Source organism: Molothrus ater, chromosome 1 (assembly GCF_012460135.2).
Source record: "Molothrus ater isolate BHLD 08-10-18 breed brown headed cowbird chromosome 1, BPBGC_Mater_1.1, whole genome shotgun sequence".
Lineage (NCBI taxonomy): Eukaryota > Metazoa > Chordata > Aves > Passeriformes > Icteridae > Molothrus > Molothrus ater.
In genome coordinates, this window is record NC_050478.2 from 88,433,727 (window position 1) to 88,454,414 (window position 20,688).

Genomic DNA, 20,688 nt, shown 5'->3' on the forward strand with positions numbered 1-20,688 from the left:
ACTGGAAAATGTTAATTATTCAAGTATCAGTTATTGTAGATAGATGTTTTGAATGCATGTAAAGCATTGTGCACTTGATACCTTTAGCAAATATATCTTAGTTTTAGCCTTTAGTAACTGTGATATAGAGTTGTGCTTCAGAGCTGCTTTCCTTCCCCCACTTCTGACTTGTTGGCTCATTTATCTAAATGTGTTAACTTGTAATGTTTCTCAGGATCACATTAGTGAATTAACAAGGTCCAACTTCTTGTAGCACCATTTTTAAAGTTTAGAGATAAAGCATTTCAAAATGCCAGCCATAAAATTCAATGTTTCTCAGTAAGACTAATTTTTTTTGCTTTTCATTAAAAAAAAAATTTAAAAAGGTGTGTATTTTCTTAGAAGCATAAAGAGCATAGAGCAGTCTTCACTGGCTCCATTATAAAATGGTCTCAAAACATTATGACAATGGTTTGATATAAAGGTTTTTGCTTTTTCCCCTCTCCTTTATGCAAATCTACTCAATCTAACTAGGTAATCTAGGTAGTTGACTAGGTTTGTGGGTTGCGTTATGGCTTTGGTATTCCATGGTTTCAGAAGTCCATAGATAATGAACCTTAGCTGGAAACAGACTTGGAAAAGCTTGACCTGCTCATGTTAATTCTGTAGCTTCTGAGTGCACAAGCAGTGCATAACTCAGATCCCCAAACTTTCAATTTCTCAGTTACATTAAACTGTTTTTAAAAGAAAATACTGAGTTATGTTAATTAACACTGCCCTTTTTGTTTCTATCTGAAGTCCTCTCAAAAATAAATTGCCAGTGGTCTCCTGGTGCTCTGGATGAAAGAAGCAATCCTTATCTAGTGCTTTACAGAATTTCATGGCTAGAAAACAGTGCAATGTGAAAATTTATCTTGGTTAATCACTATAGTATAGTGTGCAGACTTCTATGATTTACAAAATACTGAATTTAGAAGCCAAATCAAGAGCTCATCTTTCTACAGGTGGTTTGGCTTTGAAGTACTCTTTGCTGATGTACTACAGCTATGAAACAGGAATTTCTGTATCACAGGGATCCCACCCTATGGATGGGAGAAAAGAGAAGCAGCATCATGGGATTTTCCCTTAATATTGGTGTTAGCAACATCTTCCCAAGGTGCCTGGTTCCTTGGGATCCACAGACATGGCAGTCTCCACCACATGGATCCCACATTGTCTTTGTCTTGCATGACTTTTTCTGTCTGTGTGTCCTTCCCATGAAGGTGAGCAGATTATTCTTCAGGACATGGAGTTTTGCTCTGCTTATCCCATCATGGCTGGCTCATTGGGAAGCTCTGCACAGGGAAAGAGCAGTCGCCAAACAAGCCTTTGTCTTTAGAGGCGCTGTGATTCCTGAGCCGTTGTTCTTTCTGGTACTTGAAACAATAAATTAATATCTTACTTTAGACATTAGGGAGTAATACCTTGGAGCTGAGGGTCTTAAAATTGTTTCTTGAGGGAAAATTAAAAAATACATAACAACACATATATGGTAAGTGTAAAACAACCTTAAGAGGGAAACAGAATTACACTCCATGCCAAATAGTTTGCTCACTGAGAAAATTGCATTTTTTTGAAGCTTTAACTCTTTTAAGAAATTGGATATTGGTTTGTGTGACTTTCACGTTTTTCCAATTGAATTTGTATCAGCTTTCATATAGTGCATTTCCTACTCTGACAGGTTAGTCCAAAGATAAAATATTCCTTATTGTAAACAGCCATATTGCAGACAAACAGCACAGAGCACAACTAATAGGATTCACTCACAGATCTTTTCCATCATTAGTATTGCATAACTATTTTGTGCACTGAAGGGTGATGGTCTTTTGAAAGAAGGAAGCAAAGAGAAAATTGAGACATGAACTCCATCTTGATGTAAAAAAGAAATGCTTTCATTTTTACATATAAGGAAATACATTTGAAATTGAAAAAAGAAAAACAGTGTGTATTAAATCTGGCGAATCTTCAAGCTATTTTTTTTAAATCTAGATAAACATACGTATCAATGATTGAATATATTGCTAATATATTTCCATTACACTGATTTTGATTCATAAATCTTCCACTAAGCAAAAATGCAAATAAAGAGAAAGACACTATAGATTTAAAACACAGAGTAATATTTTTAAAGAAATTATGGATCTCACAGCATTAAAAAAAAAATCCTTCAGATTTTAGCAAATATATTATAAAGGTGAGATAGATATGCCAGTGTTTATCCTGCCACTCACCTTTAAAATGTTTTCAGATCCTCATAGAAAGAGGCTGTGAAAGCCCTTCTCAGTCATGGCTCTTCCTATGGCAGAGCCAGCTCAAGTGCCTGGACCACCCACAGGACTTGGGCACCTTCAGGGAAATGTAGAGACCCTTCTGAGATCAGCAGGGCCCTAAAGGAGCTGGTCTCATTTGCTATTCCTAATAGTTTCAAAGACAGAGGTTGGACTGCTTCTGATGAACTAATGCAAATATTACTTCAAAGATATTCATGGCACAGGAAATGTAAAGCAAAGTGAAGTGTAATTTACAGGGGTGGGGGTGGAGAATCAGCTTTGGGTTGTTCATTTGAAAGCAGTGGATACATTTAATCTGAACTGCAGAGCGCTGTCCAACTGGTTTAAACCTCGTCTCTTTTAATTACTGAAATGTTCCCTAGAAAACTGTTCTAATAGCGAACAAGTGCTGCAAATCAGCACAAAAGAATGTGTAACTCTTCTCCCGTGTAAGCATGTGACAAATCAATTTGCTTACAGGCTATAGCAGGAAGTTGGTGGTCTGTATCTCTTTCCTCTTCATACCATCCAAGTATGCTGTGACAGAATTATTCCTGAGGAAATTTCCTGATGCATTATAAAGCCAGACTCCTGGTTTGAACCTTGCAGCATCTAACAGTTTTAAATTTTACTTTCTTGTTTGCACTTAGCTACGTGCAAACATGGCTCACCACAAAACAAACAAAAAAAACATGGAAATAATCCCCTGTATCAACTCTTCCAAACAACTATATTTTAAATTATTTTTTCCTCCTTCTTATATCCTAAAATATTGATGGATATCATTCTAGCCCAAGGCAAGAAAAGGGGGTCTGGAAGATAGCTTTTGCCCTTCAGTAACTGTTATAACTCCCTATCAAGTTAATGGAAGTTCTTCCACTCAATTGAGTAGAAATGGGATTAAGCCTTTGCTTACTGATTCCATTCTGATGCAGTCAAGTTTCCTGCATCCGTATCACCAACAGAAAAACAGGAAGGCCAACATTAATAGATATTGCTTAAAAAACAGTATTAGGTGTCCTAGGTTAAATGATCCTGACTTGTGTATCTTTTCATAGCCTACTCTGAAACAAGATTTCTTGTGCTGCTTAAGTGGAGTCAGTGAAACAATACAAGTCAGCAATGGCGGACTCATGCTCCGTTCTTTGCATGAGAACTTAGATTTCTGAGCACCAAAAGGTGGAGATTTTATGTTGTGTCATCTCAAGTTCACACTCATGTTATACTGCTGTCATGCTAGTAGAGAGTTGAAGGTGTTTTCTTTTCAAGAATATTAGCACTATAAATATGTTCTGCATACATTTATGAGTGTTGGTCACCTCTAATTTCTGCTTGCCTTCTAGTGAATGCAGGCTGATAGGGAGTCTTGTTTGTCTTGTTTTATAGCTCAAGAAATTTCAGCAAAATTGTTCAAGATCTTAGGCTGAATATACAAGGACTAAATACTTGAGAGCTATGATTTTTAGAGAGCTGGTTTTATAAAAATGCAATGGATAAAATGGTACTGTTGGCAGAAAAGACCCCCCTCATTTCCATTACAGTCCTTATTGTCTCTTTCCATTTCCTTTTTCCACCGTCTTCTTTTGGTTTTTCTCTGAGAGAGAGAATATGTAGAATGGAGCGAAGATGAAAAGTGGAAGTAAAATCCTTTGCCCAGGATTTTCCTCCTGGAAAGCTGAGAGGCCTCAGAGAAAAGGAAAACAATTCTTATCTCATTTGCTTCTCCTGTGTTGTGCTAGTCTGGAATGTGGTTGGAGATTGTTTGAGGTGATTACCTAATTAGATTCTGGTGTAAGTTGTTTTGACTCATTGGCCAATTGGGGCCAAGCTGTGTCAGGACTCTGGAATGTGTTACAACTTTTCTGTATTATCTTTTTAGCATTCAGTAAGTATCCTTTCTGTATTCTTTAGTATAGCATAGAATCATATTCTTTAATATAATCTAGTATAATAAAGTTATAAATTAGCCTTCTGATACAATGGAGTCAGATGCATTATTCTGCCATCGTTGGGGCATCCCTGCAAATACAGTAAAAAAGAAGAAAAACGTGGGATTTTTTCTGGTCTTTGAAGATTTATTCAAAGGGCATGATAAGAATTTGTGCATAGCAATTCTAATTTTTCAGTAACCTCTAGTAGGTTTTGTACATCTTTCTGAGATTCTTCTTAGAGCCCAGTGCTAGACCCCAGTGAGCACTGGGGTGATTTATCAGTGATCTATCTCATTTTAATATTTATTAATATTTTAATAAATATTTAAATGAGATAAATCACTGATTGGGAAATCAGTGATTTATCAGTTGATATTTGAATTGTAACAGAAAGTGAAAAGAAATTTTTGGGATCCTAAGTTGTCTGTGGTGCTAAACTGCTTTTCATCCTTCCCCACAGAAGTCCATGGTTTGTTAGCCTGTTCTAAAGAGGGCAAGACTTTATCATGAGTGAAAATGTTTTGCTTCTTTTTCAACAGGTCAAGTTTTCTTTGGATTGAGGTGGAGCTGTGGCTCATGGACATCTGATGTGATAGGTAAGCTGAATTTTATTTATCTTATTACATTATTACCACATGAAAAATATTGATCTTGATTATGCTAGTGTAAGTACAATTTATTGTCTTTCTTATTTTGCATTTTCACCAGTATTAGTGAAATGAAAATTGCCTTTCTTTCCATTTCTCTCAAATTACACTTAAAAATCAAGGTTTAAATTGTTAGAAATGACCATTTTATTTAGAAACAATATATCAGGAGGTATTTAACAAAACCAAAAAACCCAACCAAAACCAAACTTCAACAAACCTTATTTCTTGAAATAAGATGTTAAGATATCTGTTGTGAAAAAGGATGTTTGGGCTTCTGAGAAGACAATTCAGAAAATGTGGTGTAATTGATGTACAGCCCATGTGCTCATACATTAATAGATAATTGTTTGGGTGAAGTAATGGTCAACAGCACTACATTACTTAATGGCACTGTTTTCTCTTTGGCTATTTAATCATTGTGCAGTATTTAAAAAAGGAGTCCAAGTATCTCACTAAAGTGAGATAAAAGTAGGGGTAGAGTCTTATGTTGTGCTGTTTGCTGGATTTTATTATTCTCTGTAATTGTTTAATACTTGAGGCATGCATCTACAGATCTGTTTGGTCTTATGAAACAATGGTGGAACCAAGCAGGAGTTTTGTGTTCCCTGAAGTATGTGAGGCTGCTCCAGTGTTAGAGAAATAGTGAAGAAAATGTAAAAGGATTTGAGTTAAGGTTGCATAAGGCTCTAAAAACACGGGAACATCCACCATGGAAGCGATTCCTGGAAGGGTTTTGGCAATCAGGAGCAGTTAGGCAAATGGCATCCTGCTCCGTGTCAATCAAATAGATGCATTGTAGAAATGTGTATTTAATTGTGGAGAGTTGAGCTGAAAAAGTTGGGACTGCAACTTAAAGTTGCAATAAAAATTTCTAGGTATAAAAGAAAAAAAGGAAATTTTAAATAGCTATAAGTTTACCATTTCTGAAAACCAGTTTAGGAGACTGCTTAATTATGTAATTTTTCAAGTTGCAAGGTAACTTTTTCTGAAGTAATCTAGACAAGATATATATATATATATATTCCTGTTAGGATTTTCAGCCCTATTTACAGTACATATTGTTGTTTACATTAACTTATTTACAGTTAGGATTTAGAAATGAAGGTAGGGGAAAAAATGTCCATTTTCACTCAAATTGATACAGACCATTAAAGGCAAACTGGTCGCACCAGACTAGCACTGGGATGATGAAGTGACAGTAAATTAAATGACAGGGAAGGTAAAATATATGATAATATTTTTAGCACCAGAACAGTTTGCCACCCAGACCTATATATCATGCATGAATTGAGCAGCTTCTAAAATGTCAGTACATTGTGACTTACAGCTCAGAAATTTGTTAGATGAAATGAAGTTTATTTTGTGGGCATGTAATACCTTGCAATTTATTATACAGGCAGGCGTTTAATGGGTTCTGAGCATGAATGCCTCAAATGAGAGGTGCAGTCATACTGCGGGAGTGTTTGAGAGAAATCAATGTTTCACATATGTGTATGTAAATGTGACTGAGAACACTGGATCAAATGGATATATTTTTGCATTGCTATGTTGCTTTTATCATGGATTGGATAAATCCATTCTTGCTTGTGGGAAGCAGGAAAAGGAAAAATGGCACTGTAGAAATATGTGGATCTTTCCCTCCTTGCAGAAAGAGAAGGATTCATATCAGAGAACTGCATGAGCTCACCTTTTCAGTAGAGGTTTTCTACCTGGTGTTTGTGTATGTGTATGAGTATCTGTTATGTAGCATAAAAGATCAATGCATTTCATCTTTCCTTAAAAGAGGAAAAATCTAAAATCTAAGGCAGTGACAGGAACAAGTGTCCAATGTTCTGGAAGGTCTGATCCTGAGGAAATGGAATATAGATTGTACCACAGGTTTAAAGCAGAAACAGAGTGACAGAATTACAGTCTGTAAAACACACACAATGTTGTCAAGCCATTAACACACTTAAGAAAGTTTTTCATAGTAACATAATTAATGTCCTAAAATCCACCAGGAAAACAGATGGCAGCTAGTGGATTTGATGTGTATACAGTTCATTATGTGCGTAGAAGGATAGTGAGACTTTTATTCTTGCAGGAGGAACGGCACTTTGCTGAAAAAGAGAGGCAGGAACACAGGCAGCTGTTTCAGGAAATGGCATTCCAGCAAGTTGGAAATGTGGAACTGAGAGGGAAATGAAGAGCCCAAAAGTGAAAGTTCAGTGGCAGAGGTTATAGTGGAGGAGCTACAGTGAGAAGCTGAACAAATACAGTTAAAAACACCCTTCATTATCCCTGGTTCAGTACCTTGGGTTTCTCTGATTGCTAGTGCTTAGTTACTTGTTGTGATGGCAACTCCCCACCTTGGTTCATTCTGCTTTAATTCTCAGTTGCATGGCTTGAACACAGCAAAAGTACAAAGGAGATGAAACTGGAGTCATAATGGCTGGGTTCAGACAGGTCATCTGAGGATGGCAGAAGAGAATAAAATCTGCTGAAGGTATTTGGGAAAAGTTGCTTCTCTGTTAAGGAATAATGCCAGTAACTGGTATGTAAAGAAAATGAAGGAGCACCATCCATGCAGTTCAAAAGTACAGGAGAGGTAAACTGTGCAGTGAACATGGACTACATGTTAAAGAATTCAAGCAAACACCTTTAAAAATCAGTCACCATATTGCATTGCTTTGCTTTTCAATTAATTATTATAATTATTTATTACAGTGATACCATTATGTATGGTTCAGCATTGGATATGGTTGCCCCCAGAGATGAATTTGGAGTTGAAAAAAATCGAAAATAAACTTTCAGTGGAGACAGAGCTGAAAATGAAGCTATTTCTGTTCTGACAGTGTTGTTTCTAATAGAGGGTACTGCAACGTGCAGAGGCTCAGAAAGATGCCAGTGAAAATAACAACCTGACATTATATGTGCAGTAAATACTGAAGACCGGAGGCTGGTTTGTTACTTTTTTTTTTTTTTAATATATGGGTTGTTTATTTCAGTTTTAGTTCATGCTAATCTGCTTGATAGCTCATTATCTTTCTCCTTTGGTTTCATGGCAGTCTACCAGTTTATGTTAATGGCTGTTTCTTTATCCAGCCTCATAAGGTCATCATTTGAAATGGTAACTTAGGGCTGATGTTTACATAAGTTAATATCTCTTTTCATTTTATATGGGCACACTGAAAAACTGAAAATCACTTACTTTAAACAAATTGTACTAATAATATGCTGGTCTTTTGAGACTAAAATGCAAAATTCAAAGTCTATTAGATTGGCTATCTAATCAGAGTTCATGACAACAATATAATTGTTTTTGTTTAAAAAAAAAAAAGGAAATGCAGACAAAACAAACAAACAAAAAAATCGTGACCGGTGAGGATTTGTCCAGTTAAAGAAAAGCAAAAGCGCTTCTTCATCTCAAGAGATCTTGAGAGCTAGAACTGGCACCAGTATCCTCCCCGCTGCAAATATTGAGGTACATAAGTCTTAAAAAGCTGTATTGTAGTAAACACTGGGCTACATGCTTTAAAAAATGTGTGGGTGGATGGGAAATGGAAATGGTTGCTGAATTACTCAGGTGGCTTTGAGCAACTACATGAGCATGTGTATGATTTATATGGTGGATGTTGGCTGGCTCTTGGATAAAAGGGAGGAATCCTTAGCCCATGAATGAGCCACACAGTGCCGGCTGAGTTGCAACGGCAGGAAGCTCAGTGTCAGACCTTGGCTAAGGTCAGGAGCCATGGTGTCAGCTTTCAGTCCATTTATTGAGCAGAACTGAAAAACAGTAAGACCTCACCAGTAGCTGGATTGCTCTTGTGCTGTAGCATTGGAAAAGAGGAAGAGTGGAGAGCAGAAAGAAAGAGAAAAAGATATAAAGTAATTCTTGCATGACTGGGTTTGTGCATGAAACTTCTGTGTGTCTTCTCAGCAGTATCTCATCCTGTGGACTAACATACTAAACTAGATGATCATCAGCCAGGAGGGATTCCTTGCTATTCTTCCTACTTTGTGGCATCAAACATGGATTTTGGAGCAAGGCCAGGGTTAGATTTTAATAAACAAGTGGAGTTGTCTTTATTTTCTGCAATAAGAGCATCTACAGTACTTTTGTCTCTCATCATGTTGGCTACAAGGACATATTTGACTGTGGCTTTTCTCTGATAAACTCTTACACATGTCCCTGCACTCGGATCTACACTTGTTGCAATATTTGTAGTGTACTGAATTAGCAAGAGATCCTCTATGAAACTTTGGGGTCCACTCTAGCAGTAATTTTAAAGGAAAGAAATAACATCAGATCTTGTCGATTATTTAGTTTCCTACTATATTCACCACAGTGCTCCTGAATAGTGGGGATGGTGAATTTCACATTTTTTCAGTCCCCACTCTGCTGCCTTGGTACTGTGGTTATTCTGAAGATCCTGTGAGTTCAGCTGGTTGCTCACGCCATAGCTCAGCAAACCAAAAGATCTTGAGTCCTTAATGAGACTTAAGTGCTGAAATGTCTTTTGCTGAAAAATCACATAAGCACAAGCAAAGATTGTAATGTGGCCTTAACTGGTATCATAAAACTTAACTTCGTGTTTAATATTCTGGTTTTGAAAATTTAGTACATTTTAAAAGCTCTAGCATTCATTTACACATATCTGTCCCATGCATACATCATGAGGAAAGGTCATTTTACAAGTTGCTACCACCCTTTGATCATTAATTATCCTTCTTGTGTTCTTTCATTAGTTCATGGTAGGAAAAAAATATCATGTGCTATGACATTTTGGTGTGATTTGAGAAATCAGAATACGCAAATAGATATATTACTTGATTTCTGTAACTGCATTGAATTTTGCTTTCTGCAGCTGGGGAAGAAGAGAGCAACTGTGGGAGCATATGTGTTTGAAAATGTGTAATTTCACAGTGTGGCAGATTTGGCATATAACAGGAGGGTCTTTCCCAGAGTGGTTGTTCTTGTGAATAAGGCTTTCCTTGACCTGCTGCTTCTCTTGAATGCCAACTAGCTTTTGCAAACCTCAGAGTAAGGGATTGGGGGAACTGGAAGCTCAGGTCCTTCTGAGCTTGTGGCATTTATATTGTGAGACAGTTGAGATCGAGTTCATTTTGCTAAGCTGCTCACCCATAATGGATCTGTCACGTAAACTTGACAACATATTTGTATCCATTTTGGACAGCATTTGCTGCTCAGCTCTCTCCCTGTGAAAGTTTCCAGCAGACCACTCAGATTTACTGTTGGTAACCCTTCCTCTCTGCCTCAGAATACAGCTATCCTTTCCATAGGTTGGGATCACCTGATCATGCTTCCCATAGGCTTAATAGGCAGTCATCTGCTCCGGCCATGCTTTACCTTTGAATGGGTAGAGAATTTTGAATTTGAGGGCACCACTTAATTTGATCCCAATTTTCTCTTGTTCAGCTGGCATAAAGATGGCCCAGCCAAATAATGGAAAAAGTGGTATTTTATGTCAAAAACTCTATTGGTTTTTTCCTATGGAATTCAAAATTTGTTTTCATTTCTGTTTATTGGTAATTTTCAAAGAGTTGCTGGTTTTTTTCTGATGTAAATATGTGGCAGGTCTGGTGGAAAGGAAAATAATGGTATCTCATAAACTGAAAATCTGACTTTCCTGCCAACTGTGTCTGGGAAACCAAGTTATCTACTTATCTTTCAGAGACTGGAGCTGCTAGCAAATGGAGAAATAAATTACTGCTTTTTTGTATCCAACAACTAATGCTGAAATTATGCGAGTGTATTTGACTGCAAGTTCTAATTCAAAATTGGGTGTCTTATTCTACTGAAGATTTAGTTGAATCTGAAATATAATTTCAGTCTTTGTGGCACAAGAGGATATTTTACCCTCTCCCTTTCTCTTCCCCCCAGCAAGTGAATTTTTTTTTAGTTCATATCACTGAATAAACCTGCAGGAAGACATCCATTTCTAAATATAGTAAGCTGAGCTATAGGTAGTACCAAGGCCTGGAGAGACAAGTGAAAATGAAACCACTGACTCTTCTCTACTAATTCATCCCCTGGGTCTGTATTTTCCAAATTCCTTTTTCTTCTTTTCTCTCCTTCTTCTCTGCTTTTCCCCTTCAGTGCTGCTTTTTCCTTAACAATAGTTATATAATGCCATCTTTCCTTCAGGATGCATCCTATATAGTATAGCTCATATATGTATTAGTAGCTCTGTTCAAATCCATATCCTTTCAGTTAACTTTAGAGACTTTTTCCAAGCTTGAGTTCAAACCAGAAGTGGTTTTCCCAGAGAGGGCCAGCCCTCACAGCATTGCCCTGGTTCCAGGTCAGTGCATGGAGTTTAGGTTTAATAGCATGTCCTAGTATTTTCCTTCTTTGACCTGCACAGCCCTATCTCTAATAAGACAGCATCTAAACTGCTCTTTCTGTGTTTCCTGAGGCAGATAGAAATAATAATAATGGTCAAAGGGTAATGCTTGAAGGCACATTTCTTTTAAAAACAGACACAGGTTCAATGAATTCTGCCACCAAAGTGTGGCTGTTGCAAGTTAACTATCAGGAGAGAGTGAAGCTCACTTCACTCTCAACAAGGTCCATTTAGCAAAGCTGATCTTTTTTACTGGTGAAACTTACTGCAATAAATAAATAAATAAATTCTGTATCTGGTGCTTCTTTGTGGCATGTCTTTTTTTCAGCACTCTCTCCTAAAGCTGTCTATGGCTTTCTGATACTTGCTGTTGGTATTCCATTACCTCCCCTTGAAAATACATGTGGGAGATAGCTAGAGCACTTGACAAATCCACTGCTCTTCAGAGACCTTTTCAGCACTTCCAGTGTGCATGTTAATTGTAAAAGCTGAAATGAAATACCTTGGACTGCACTGACCTCATAATCTGTTTTTTAAATAGCGTCTCCATTCCATAAATCCTCTTAGAGATAAATTAAAAATGCCTGTAGAAGAGATATAGCCTCAATGTAATAATTAAGCAGGTGCTAAGAAGCAGCCTATTATTCACATATCTGGGTTTTGTATGATAAAAAAAATTCTAAAAAGTTATTACTGCTTGAAGAGAGACTTGATTGATCACCATCTCCAGCTGCCCAAGCACAGAATTGAGTAATTGGAGAAAAATCTTCTGAAAGGGACCAGCCATCATTAGAGCAGAAGTTTCCTTCTAATCAAATCAGTTTTAGGAGTAGCTTCTTCTTGCTAGGCAGTACCACTTACATTTTTTGTCTGAATGAATGAATTCTGAAGGGGAAAATACCTTCTTTGAGTGAAAGGTGTAGCATTGCTTCTATACCAGTGCCATCTAAAATACATTTTCAGTTATGCCTGGAGGATAAGAGGTATTTAACCATAAGCCTGTGGTTAAGCAGTGGTGTATCAGAGGCTGTTGTTCACAGATCATTCAAACTGAAGATTATCAGTAAAGCCCAACCTTGCAAATGAACAAGAATTCAAAAATTCTGATACCATTTTCAGAATGGAAAATAGAGGCAAAACTAGGACATTTATGTAGTGTGGCACTAAATTCAGATATTTAGTAAGCAACTCCTGTAGTAAGTTTACTATTTTCTACATAGGGAAAGTAGCCAGCTGGGATTTTATTTTGCTTGGGTTTTTATTTTTTTCACTTTCTAAACTGCTTGTCATGAAATTATGATCACTTGCAATTTGGGAGCAGAAATACCACACAGGGAATAAAAAGCCTCAGCTGCTTTTTCAAAATGAAATAGCTGTGTCTAAAAGGACTCTGCCTAGACAGCTTCCACAGGGCTGCAGAGCATGCTGGCTCTGTGTGTGCTGTGCTGGAGAGAGAAGCCTGGAGGATGGGTAACCTGGGGTTTCCTGAAAAGTCGGTGGCTGGAGAGATTTCAAATGCTTAATTGTCTTCAGAATAAACACTTTATGTGTGGGATTGATAAATATTACTTTAAAGCCATGTGTGAAATCATGACAACATCACTGGAGAAGGGCCTGTCTGACGGCTGTGATTGCGCTATCACCCGTCAGCCACGTGCCCCAGCTGCTGGATCAGAAGCAATTTGGGGCAGATAAAACGTGTGCCATTGTGTTTTGTACTGTGGCTGGCACAATGAGGCCCCACTGCTACCTGGCTCTGCTGGGCACTGTCAGTCTGGGAGCATTATAACAGCTTGGAAATTTGTAAAATGCACAGACAAGATGTTCAGATAAAAAGGGTAGTGGAGCGGTGTGAAATTGAAAAAGCTTTTGAGAGATTTCTCGGTTAAACGTTTGCTACTCTTCTGTGCTGTTTTGCTACTCTTCTGTGATGTTTCATCCTCACAAAAATGTACTTTCTTATAAAAATAAAAAAGTATGCACTTCTTTCCTTCTGTAGAGAATAAACATGAATGCAAAGTCACAGTCAGGCCTTGTTCAAGATGGACATTTTTCCCCCTTCCAATTTTCACATTGTTGAAGACATCATTTTAGTTCAGTATTATGCAATGTGTTAAAATCAACAAAAAATAAACATCCTTGAGCATTTTTTGATTTACAAAATATATCCTTTCAGATTATTTTTTTCAGAATCTAGTTATGGCATTCTCAATTTTATGAGTGGAGTCCTAAACACTCTAGAAGCCTTTATTTGGTTTTCTTTTGTATGAAAATAAGAGGTGGAAATTCAAAGGTGGATAATTGTTAAATTACTCCAATGTTTCTTTTAAATCTTGAAATATTTAGCATTGTCATCAGTATGTTAATGAGCTTCTTCATTATGAAAATGTTGCCTTTACTTATAAAATAAGAACTCACTATTTTTTTTATTGTTCAGGTTAGCTTTTGCAAAAAAATTTATAAAAAATTAAAGCACGAGAAGAGTGTAACTGTTTCCTTGTTATCTATCAGGAGTTTACATTTTATCTTGAACTTGCAATGTAGTAGTTTTCTTCACTGATATCATAGTGCAAATCTGTGAGTCAGCAATTAAAAATAGTTTCAGTATTTTCCATGTAAAATGTCTACATGTTGGTGACTGTCTTTCCCATATGTACCTCTCTGGTTGCCTGAGCATTTGAATAAGAGCTAAGTCCTTTAACTCCCCCATAGTGACACCCATTGACTTGGGTGAGACCACAGTAGCAGTCTTGAAAAACCTTTATTCAGTGACGGGCAATGCAGCAGTGTAAGGATTTGAGGAAGGCTGAGGGCACTGATAAATTTGATTTGCAGGAGAAAAAGTTTGGAGTAAAGTTTGATAAAATTGAGTGGTTGACAGCAGTTATTTGATTTCCTTAGTTAAGTTTCTGACATCTTTGGGTGAGGATGATGCTGGAAGCATAAGTAAAGCCTAATTTCTTATAGCACTCACCTAAGACTAATACAATGGGAGAAGAAGAACATAACCTTCCCTTCCCTTCCCTTCCCTTCCCTTCCCTTCCCTTCCCTCCACCATTGGTATGAATATCTGTGTCTTTTGTTCTGACTTGGGTACCTGGAGGGGAGCACCTGCAAAAACACAGTATCTGGGAATGATCAATGTAGAGGGAGCTACAGTTGCCTGACTGAAGAAGGGTTGTATTGTATCTTAACTGTAGTTAAAGGTATTCTTGCCTTTACCAGGAGCATTTCTCTTAGCTGGAGTGGTCTCCCGCAGGTACTGCAAAAGCTGGAGATACTTCAGTGTGTGGCATGTTTTTTTGAAATATCTGTAGAGCTGCTCTAAGGAAAAAAAAAAGACAATATTTAAGTATATCAAATATTTCAATACACGTAAAATATTTTTAAAGCCTGCCTTTCATAGTCAGTGTTGTTTTGTATACTCCAAAACTGTTGGCAGAACTGAATGTGAGCATTTTTGTTTGAAGCGATAGAGAGGTTGAATATCCTCCTTTCTTTGCCTTCCAAAAGACTACATTGCTTTTAATTAGCTCTAGTCATTTTGCTAAGTAGAATGAAATTTCCCAGCTGTGTAGGAGATGTGTACCAGCAGAAGGTGTTGGAAGCTGGGAGCACTGAAACTGTTTCCAACAAAAGCATTCATGAGCCAATCTCATGTTGTGAGTAAAATAGCAGTGAAGTGCTTAGCTCTGTTTGCAGATCTGGACTGCAACCACATCTTTCTCTGGCCAAAATGTGCTGTTTCTGGCTTTTAAACTTAACTGTAATAAAACATTATTATTATTATTTTCATATTTCCCAGTGCAATTACGCACTGTGATCTGAGCAGCAGTGCCATTCTTGTATTTACCAGGAATACCAGCTAGTGTTTCAGCTTGATCCTTCCCTGGTGCTTGCTTGGCGGGTCAATTTGGATCTTTCTCTAGAATTATTTGTGGAAGACCAAATGGCAGAATCAGTGAGGCCCCTTCTGCAAGCTGATGGTATTTTACTGTGTGCATCAATTAAGTTTTCTGCTCTGTTGCATGCTAGAGCTGCTCTCAGACTGAGACCACATGGTCTCCACATGCTCACAGCTGATTTTACTGTGTGTTGTAACTCACACATAAGTGGACTGCATGTTTACCTTCTCAGTTGCTTTTTACCATCTAGGACTTCATTTGGAAACATAAGTTGGAAAAATGTGTGGAGAGTAATATAGCTTCTAAATTTAATTTCTGAATTATGATTAGATTTTTTCTCCTTTTTTTGATTGAGCATAGTTGGTTCACCTCCTCAAAATAGCCACATGCAGTTATTTAGCACTTCTGCACAGAAGGAGATGTCTCTTTAGTACTAAAATCAACAACCACATTCTCTCAGGTGTGCAGTCCCATCATAGCAGAAACAAGATAAATGCTATATTTCAGAGTATCTTGTAGGAAAAGAGCAGCATAGAGCCAATTATTTGATATTCTTCTTAGCACATAAAGCACATGGATTGAATGCTCAGGGGTTTATTTAATATGTATGTATATGTGATCATACAGTAAAAGAAAGGCACACTGTTCTGCTGATTTAATAGCTCCATGAGCATTAGAAATGTTATTTTAATTTACCTTCTGCATATCTACTTATGCAGGATTAAGTACTCTTTGATTTTAAGCAAATTACTGGAAAATGTTGTTTTCAGTTTTTCCTGTTTTTCTTAGTTATAAAAGCACTGTAATCCTAAAAAAATGAGTGGTTTTCTTACTCTACAGATTGAGTGGCAGAAATCAGGTGCTGGCATGTCAAAGACAAAAGAAATTCATTCTCATATATATGTATTATCAGAATGTTAATACTCTAGTTCTTTTTTTTAAAGTTCTCTAGTTCAAGTCTTAATTCTTTTTTTGCTACATTCCTTAAAGTATTAAAATGAATACTTTAAATGTGGATTGTACAGAACTGGCCAAATGATCGGGCAAAATTATTAAGGACAGTGAGAGCTAACTCTTGTGGCAAAAAGGTCTAGGAAAACTTGGTGTTACAGAGCAATCTTTCAGAAAAATAGCAGATGAAATTTCAGATTCAAATAATAAAAAACTTCATAGTTGGAACCAACCTAGACTACGCTTTTTGCCTTAATGGTACTGAAATTAGCCATTACTGTTTAGATAGCAGGTCTTGGAGCAATGCTGTATATCACTCATTGAAAATTTCTCTTCAAACTTAGTAACAGTCAAAATTAAGCACCAGTAAGAAAGAATAATGAATGGAAAATGTCTTATGGTGCTGCATATCCACTTGCAAAATCCATGGTGTGTTCACATATACTGAAGTTTGCATGCTGGTCTGGATTTCTTTCTCAAAAGAGAAAGATGGACATTAAAAAGGGGGAAAAGGCCAGCAATGAAGAGTACAACACAACTTCCATTTATGAGAATATGAAGTTCACTGACAGATTTCACATTAGGAGAAACACATCTGAACAATATCCCAGAGTTTTATATAACCTTGAACAGTGTGGCAAAGAGCGCAGACTGTTTATTCTGTTTCTTATGGTGCAAGGAATTGGGTATCAAACACAATTCTTCAACCTGAAAGATTTCAAAGAATTTTAAAACTGTTGAACAGTCTTTTACACAAGCAGCCTGTGAAATCATTTAATGAATTCTTGGCAAAATCCCCCTGAAGCACTATCAGAGCAAAGGTATAGACACAGACTTTGACTTGAGAAGTCCCTTGGCTTTTGAGGGAAATATTGCTGCCATTCCCTCTCTTATTTACTCTTTCCTTAGGCATGAGTTGCTTATAGTGGTAGTCAGAGGCAGAGCAGTGAAAAATAGACATTGCATCTGACTGATGTATTCCCTACCAATATCATGGTCCATGAAGATATAAGTCTTTTAAAATAAAAATGTATTTTAAGGGCTGTTTGCAGTGCTTATGTGCTTGCATTAGTAGATGAAGGGAACTGGTTTTGTTTAAAATATAATATCTGTATATGTCTCATGAAAAATTATTAAAATCAGAAGTACACTGAAAGTGTATGTCCAGCCAGAAGTTATATGTTATTGTCTGGACAATACATATAGGGAATATCTGTTATTAGCCTGCCAGTCCAGGTGCCGATATTCTTTATTATCACTATCCTAGTTTCACCTTTTGAGCACACAGGGACCAGCAGTTCTGATGAAAAGGGTGAAATTGCATGGGATACAGAAGGAACTCATTCACATTCAGGTTGCACAAGACTGTGATTGTTATCCTTTCTGAGAGAAACAATAATGTTTTACAGGACTGATTTTTAATTGCATCCCTTTCTTGGGTGCAGAGCAGTCTCTGGAGGGTGCCTTTTCCCATCTTAAAAGGAAAAAAAAAGCAGTACAAAATTATCATGTTCAAGGTAGAAGCAGTGTATGTTTGGAACTTGCTTGCTGGCTTATCTGCCTTGTTAATTTTTAACTGAAAAAATACTGTCTGTGAGACAACCTTGTAAGAAAACAGTGGGTTTTAAAGAGATCTTTCAGAATTAGAGAATAGGAATTTTTTTATTCTAGTTGTACAAAGCAAATAATCATGATTATGGTTTCATAGCTTCAAAGTGAGGTAACTGAAGTTTTATTCTGATTTGGGAACTCTTGGATAAAGAAGTCGCAGGTATCATATAACTGTATTTTATTTCATTAGTAGTATAACTACAGTACACTTGATATTAGTAAAAAACAGAAGACGTGTGACAAGGCTTGAAAGCAAAAATACTTCTAATTCACTGGGATTGTGTTTCATCATATACCTTGTATGGAGATCCATGAGCTACTACTAAAGCCTAAATGAAAACAGCATGTTTATTGTCAAGAGCATTGTCACAATGCTTCCGCTGGGGAATTTTTAAAGGTTTTTAATCTCAAAATCGTTGGAAAAACTGAGTTTGGCACCTTCTGTCAACAGCTGTTTTTTGCCAGTAAGTGACAAAGTTCTGTTAGACAAGAAGTAACAATGGGGTTCTCTGTTTCTGTGTGCATCCACACCCATCTTGGACTCAGTGGGGTACAATGCCAGCAAGTCACATATGGCATCACCAATTCTTTGTTTTGAAATAATTCACTACTAATCAGGGATGTTTCCAGTGCATGACCTGACCTGAAATGGGAGCATTAAATGCATTAAAATTTTGTGTGGTGTGGGTCCCCTACTCCAGAGTGTAGGTGTGGATTGACAGCTCTTGGTGAAAGATGATGCTGCAGCTGAGAGGCAGCAGATCATGGAGCTCTGCTGTGGGTGCTGATGTCTAGTGAATTTGCTGAAGACCTGCCCTATGTTCTCTTGGTGATTGGGATTTGCTTCCTCACATTCCTGTCAGGTTCAGAAGTTAACTTTGTTCTTTTACTTATCATTTTCAGGGTGCAAGATGGTGGGCTGGTTATATCTTTGATATCTTTGATTTCATCCAATCAGATTTGGTCGACTTGGAGTCATGTTCTGCATAGTGCAGCAGAAGAAAAAATTGTTCTCCAGCTATCCACACATATGACTTGTTGTCCTGTGGGTGTTTACTTGCTTGGGAAGTTGTTGGACGGTATTTGAGTTGAAAGTTGGAGGTGGCTCCAGCAGTTTTGTTCCATTGCACTGGTAAAAATCCTAAATATTTTTTTGGGGGGGTTGAGAGGAAAGGGAAAGAAACACAGAATTTATGGTAGTGATTATTCCTCTCTGAGAATTCAGCTTATGGCTGGAAGATTATTTAGTGGCTTATGCCAAGTGGAATAGCTGCAGTGGAAGACAGAAAAACAAGTAGAATATTGATCAAACCAAAGCAGCCTGGAAGGTACTGTTTCATAAAAATTTCTTGTCTGAGAAAATATGTTTGGATATTTCCCTCTGGAAGGTGTCAAGAGACAGAGAGAAAGGTTGTTTGTTAATGTTTTTTTTCCCTTTGGAAAAAAATTTTGATAGGAAGCTGAAATGTATTTTGAAGGAAAAACCTCCCAGCTGAGTTTGATAACTGATGTGTGAGGACAGTAGTTCAAAATTGTGCCTCTCTCTGTCCAGACATTTGAGGCTTTCAATTTGGATCATATAATAGTTTGGGTTAAAAGGACATTTAAAGGTCATTGAGTCCCACCCCTGTGCAGTGACCAAGATCAACTAAATCAGGAGGTGCTCAAAGCGCCTTCCAGTCTGACCTTGAGTTTCCAGGGAAACCATCCATCTCTGGGCCACCTGTTCCAGTGTCTCACCACCCTCCTTGTAAAAACCTTCTTCCTTATAACTAATTAAATTGATCTAATTTGGTACATTTAAGACATTTAAGTCTGAAAGCTAAAGGCAGAAGTTCTGAAGGATACCGTAAGAATCATTTTTATAAAACTTTAGTACCAAAAATGTAAATGCTTGCAACGTTTTGAAAAATACCAACTTGTAACTCTTACAGGAAACAAATGTCTCCTATGCAGTTTTGCCAATGCTTATGTATTTTTTGGCTGTCATTTTTCAGGTACAGCCCTATTTGTATGCCAGATAATGCTACAGCTTATGTGGTGTTATGAATTACTCATTCTATAAATTTATGCGACACAAGAAAAACATGGATACCTGATCCTGAGTATGTTATTCAGTCCAAGATGGTTCCCCTTAGTTGTATTTATAAGGACTCCAATAAGGTTATAAGCCTCCTTGCAGGTTACAAACTCCCTCTTTCTGTCTGTGGTGTGGTATGATGAGATGAAAGCACAGCACTGTCCGGCTGCTAGGTTACTACAATGCACATTATTGATATTAAACAAGAGATGAATGTGCAGCTAATATTTTCCCAGTTCTGCCCTTTCTTGTGTTAAATGGATGAGGTCAGCTCTCCCTACTGAGGAAGGCTCTTTGAAAAGTCAGAATGGTGTTGCCCGAGTAAGGAAGAAAGAACATCAGAACTCTGTTCCTGTTCTGCAGAATACTAACAGAAAAAACATAATATGTGATTACAGGAAGACCTTGTGGCTGATGCTCAGAAAACCAAAGTAGGTTGAAAATTACAAAGATGCAACCTGACAGTCTTACTTTCCAAAAGCAGGGCTGTTTGGGAGTCTGTTGAGTATACCAGATTTAGAAGGGAAGCAGCAACAAAAGCAAAATAAATAGGCAGTGTTTATGATTCTAATAAAGGCTACATTTGAGATTTCACCTATTGTTTTAAGGAAAGAATAAATAAGTACACGGAACTTTAATTTATTTCATAGTACTGGTTCTCAACCTATCAAGTTTTGTGTCTGAACTTTATAATCCATTAGAAACTTAAGTGCTGTAAGAGACCATGAAAAAGATTAAAAGTATTTAATGGTTGCTAGATAGTATGATCTCTATTTACTGCAAATATTCAATTGCAATTAAAATAAAAGGCATTTTTTAGAAACAGGAGGTATTAGCAAAAACACAAGTTCTGATAGCTATTACTATTTTTTCTCTCTGTTAAAGTCTTATCTGTAAGGATATACAATATGACTTAATGAAATTC

At 37.1% G+C, this 20,688-nt stretch overlaps 1 protein-coding gene across 15 annotated transcripts in view; it reads left to right on the forward strand.

Moving 5' to 3' along the window:
• LOC118700163 (poly(rC)-binding protein 3-like) overlaps positions 1–20,688 on the forward strand; it is a 500,974-nt gene that overhangs the window by 195,339 nt on the left and 284,947 nt on the right. For all 15 annotated transcript variants that reach the window (XM_054516993.1, XM_036404537.2, XM_036404527.2 and 12 more), the window contains one exon: positions 4,759–4,815. The gene's annotated coding sequence lies outside the window, so the exon portion shown is untranslated. The remainder of the gene's footprint in view (positions 1–4,758; positions 4,816–20,688) is intronic.